The sequence below is a fragment of the Borostomias antarcticus genome, assembly GCF_949987555.1.
Source record: "Borostomias antarcticus genome assembly, chromosome: 7".
NCBI classification, from domain to species: Eukaryota; Metazoa; Chordata; class Actinopteri; order Stomiiformes; family Stomiidae; genus Borostomias; species Borostomias antarcticus.
Window position 1 is genome coordinate 30,813,069 of NC_140240.1, and position 4,569 is coordinate 30,817,637.

Below are 4,569 nucleotides of genomic sequence, written 5' to 3' on the forward strand. Positions count from 1 at the left end.
GAGCTGATTATTAGCATGTTTCAGAACATTACAATGGGCGCAAATTAGCAACTTTGATTTTCAGTAAATTTAGCAATTGCATTCCACATAAAACAACACGTTTGAGCTTGAGTTCACATACCTGTATTCCACTTTTATTTCTCACCGAAGACGGGTAGAATTCTCTTGCATCTCAGCAGCAGATGTTAGCTAAGATGTTGATTGCTGAATGCAGAAGTTGCAAGATTCAACTTTGGCTCCCTCATTTTAGGTCGATTCTCATTGGTCTAGAGAAGCTTCTTTCAAGAGACAATGGCCTATCATGTTAGGGGGGCACCAGGGGTGGCCAATCAGATTCCAGTGGGGGCCTGTGCCACCCACCACCATCCCCGCCCCCTGGATGACAGCATGCAAAGCCCTTGATCGCCAAAGCCAGAGTCAGTCAGAGAGTGAGAGAGAGAGAGAGCTAGAGAGAGAGAGAGCTAGAGACAGAGAGAGCGATAGAGAGAGCTAGAGAGAGAGAGCAATAGAGAGAGCTAGAGAGAGAGCGATAGAGAGAGCTAGAGAGAGAGCGATAGAGAGAGCTAGAGAGAGAGCGATAGAGAGAGCTAGAGAGAGAGCGATAGAGAGAGCTAGAGAGAGAGCGATAGAGAGAGCTAGAGAGAGAGCGATAGAGAGAGCTAGAGAGAGAGCGATAGAGAGAGCTAGAGAGAGAGAGATAGAGAGAGCTAGAGAGAGAGAGCGATAGAGAGAGCTAGAGAGAGAGCGATAGAGAGAGCTAGAGAGAGAGCGATAGAGAGAGCTAGAGAGAGAGCGATAGAGAGAGCTAGAGAGAGAGCGATAGAGAGAGCTAGAGAGAGAGCGATAGAGAGAGCTAGAGAGAGAGCGATAGAGAGAGCTAGAGATAGAGAGATAGAGAGAGCTAGAGAGAGAGAGATAGAGAGAGCTAGAGAGAGAGAGCGATAGAGAGAGCTAGAGATAGAGCGATAGAGAGAGCTAGAGAGAGAGCGATAGAGAGAGCGATAGAGAGAGCTAGAGAGAGAGCGATAGAGAGAGCTAGAGAGAGAGCGATAGAGAGAGCTAGAGAGAGAGCGATAGAGAGAGCTAGAGAGAGAGCGATAGAGAGAGCTAGAGATAGAGAGAAAGAGAGAGCTAGAGAGAGAGAGATAGAGAGAGCTAGAGAGAGAGAGCGATAGAGAGAGCTAGAGATAGAGCGATAGAGAGAGCTAGAGAGAGAGCGATAGAGAGAGCGATAGAGAGAGCTAGAGAGAGAGCGATAGAGAGAGCTAGAGAGAGGCTTGTGAGGCTGTTTGGTAGCTGTCAGCCACTTCGCACATTTGCGAACTGCTACAATGTATCCTTGTCAGTCTGCGATCCCCCACCAGCGCGTCGGCCCCAGGGGGCCATTACATGGCCGCAGTCACAGCACAGAGCCGGGGGCCCCATGCCCACTTCTCTGTCGTGTTTACCTTGGAAATAACCACACTACCGGAGATCAAGCAGGGATCCAGCTATTGCTTTTGAGCGTGGAGAGGGTTTGTGCTTTGATCAGGGGCTGGCAGCAGCAGGGCGGGGGGGGGGCGTTCATCTTTATTTCATGCCGTCTTGTTTAACAAGGCCGGCCTTCGGAGTTTATGGGCAGATTAAATTAAAAGCAGATTCCCTCAGATGGTATTGAGAGACCAAGCTTAGGGGTTTTGGGCACATTTTTGAGTAGGTAGGGTGTGTGTGTGTGTGTGTGTGTGTGTGTGTGTGTGCTTGTGTGCGCACACGCGTGTGTGTCAGTGTGTGTGTGTGTGTGTGTGTGTGTGTGTGTGTGTGTGTGCTTGTGTGCGCACACGCGTGTGTGTGTGTGTTTGTGTGTGTCAGGGTGACTACAGCTTAAAGTAAATTAAATTTAATACTTTTTAAGACTGTTTTAATGCACTCAATGACATTTAATACCGACTTCACAATAACCAAAATTGAATAAAAAAAAAAAACAAGATCAATTAGACAGGGTTAGGAACAATATTATTATTATCCAGCGTTGCCAACTTGGCATCTTTGTTGCTATATCTACCGACTTTCCAGACTCCCTTGGTGACTTGATGAGTCAAAAGCGGCTAGCGACAAATCGAACCAGTTTTTCTGGTCATTTAGGGAATGTTTGCGTTGGCAAAGCTCTGCAAAAACATCTAACATCCCGTTTCACAAATCCCATTAGAACGGAGCTCACCAGAGCCTAACCGTGCTTGTGGAGTGGTATGGAAGTTTAGAACCGAGCTCACCAGAGCCTAACCGTGCTTGTGGAGTGGTATGGAGGTTTAGAACCGAGCTCACCAGAGCCGAACCGTGCTTGTGGAGTGGTATGGAAGTTTAGAACCGAGCTCACCAGAGCCGAACCGTGCTTGTGGAGTGGTATGGAAGTTTAGAACCGAGCTCACCAGAGCCAAACCGTGCTTGTGGAGTGGTATGGAAGTTTAGAACCGAGCTCACCAGAGCCGAACCGTGCTTGTGGAGTGGTATGGAAGTTTAGAACCGAGTTCACCAGAGCTAACCGTGCTTGTGGAGTGGTATGGAAGTTTAGAACCGAGCTCACCAGAGCCGAACCGTGCTTGTGGAGTGGTATGGAAGTTTGGGGATCTGCCCTCGACCTGGTTCAGGAGCTCGCCATGGCTGCTGTCCCTTTTGACCTCGTCACACTCACGCTGAAATTGAGAGTGTTTTCAGACAGATGAATGTGGTCAAAAACAAACGTAGAAATCAGATGTTTTTTGGACGGACCCTGAAGTCCCTCGTCTGTCCGATGTGGTTCGAGGCCGTCTGCTTCTACAGTACTGTGTGAGCACAAGCTGTGTGATGAGAGTGTTGCGCCATTTTGAATACGTTTGTAAATAAGTAAATAGTTTGTTTGTATGTAAACTACCCGGTCAGCCTTTTCTATTCATTGCGCCTCTTTCAGAATTGCATAGCCTATTATGCAAATGAGTCGATTACATCATCTAGCTACTTGTGGGAGAGCCAGCGGCTGCTTCCCCTGCAGAGGAGTTGACAACGCTGTTATTCTAAAGGGACGTGATTGGCTGATAACGCCAGGGAGAGAACACGCTCGGGGTCTAGCATTAACAAGCTGGACTGAAGAGAACATTTTGGTTGAATTAGCATCTCAGCATGTTGTCGCTAGTCAGCATCTGCTCTGTCCAGTCCTTTCTGTGCAGAGTGTGCATGTTCTCCCCGTGTTCCCGAGGGTTTCCTCCCACAGAACCCAATACGGAGAACATGCAGAAGAACAGATGCTCTTCAGTCCGGTCCCTGACCAGGACCTGGACTGAGCACTTGGACCTGGTCCCCGGGCGCCATGACCGATGTCCGCCCACTGCTCCTGGCTGCCCCTGGGGGAGGACGGCCCACTGCTCCTGGCTGCCCCTGGGGGAGGACGGCTGGGATGGGATATGTGCATTGAACAAACCGAGCACCCAGAATGTGCTTGTGTGTGTGTGTGTGTGTGTTGTGTGACATGTTGCCTCTCACTATGTGTGTGCAATGTGTCGCTGTGTGGCCGAATAAAGACACCCCCCCCCCCCCATCTTGGATCAAACTTATCTCCCCTTGGGAGAGATGGCCAAGTAGACTACTCTGAAGTTTAGTCTTTTGATAACTTTTTACCCATCGCATGATTTGGCTGGCACGCAAGGGCGGGGAGAAAAAAATATTGCGAGAATCGCAAACCTGCTTTTGATTTAGAAGTTCAAAGTTAAACACTCATTTCGATTTGTAATCGAAATCGTGGCAACCAAATCATATACTTTGCATGGCTTAGCATTTTTAAGACTTTTGAAATTTTGATTTAATTTTTTTACATTTTCATACCAATGCCTTATTTTAAGATGAATGAATTCAATGCCTTAAGACTTAGGATCCGCCCGAAGCCTGGTGTGTGTGTATGTGTAGGTTTGCGTGTGTGTCTGCGTGAGCAGCCTAGGTGTGTGTGTGTGTGTGTGTGTGTGTGTGTGTGTGTGTGTGAACGGAGGATGCTGATGTTTTAAAGAAGCCTGCCTCCCCTCTCCCTCTATCTCATAATCGTCAGAGATGAACCTGCAGGAGAAGAAAAAAGAAAAGTGTTCCTTGTCTTCGTGATGAGCGATACGGTTCGTGAACACAACCCACACACGAGAGAAAAGGGAGAATGACAGGAATTAAATTAGTGGAAGTCACCGACGGGAACGCGAATGATTTCGAATAAATATCCGTGCTGTAAACACAACAGAACAGGATCAAAGACTTAGTAATTCGTGCACTTGTAATCCTCTCCTCTTTTCCTTTCAACTGTAGTGTAGCTTGTGCTTAAGAGGGTTTTAATTGCAAAGCGTTTGATTAAGAGGCGTCCACACATGCCGTGAGAGGGGGATCCAGACAGCTTAAACCAGACAGGTCTCAGCTAATCACAGTACTGAAGCTACCGGATCTTTCCTTCAGTTCATCACAATCAAGTCAATCTCAGAGTTCGGGCCGCACCTGACGGCATTTACATCGCTTGATTGATAGGTTGATTGATAGCTTGATTGATAGCTTGATTGATAGGTTAATTGATAGCTTGATTGATAGGTT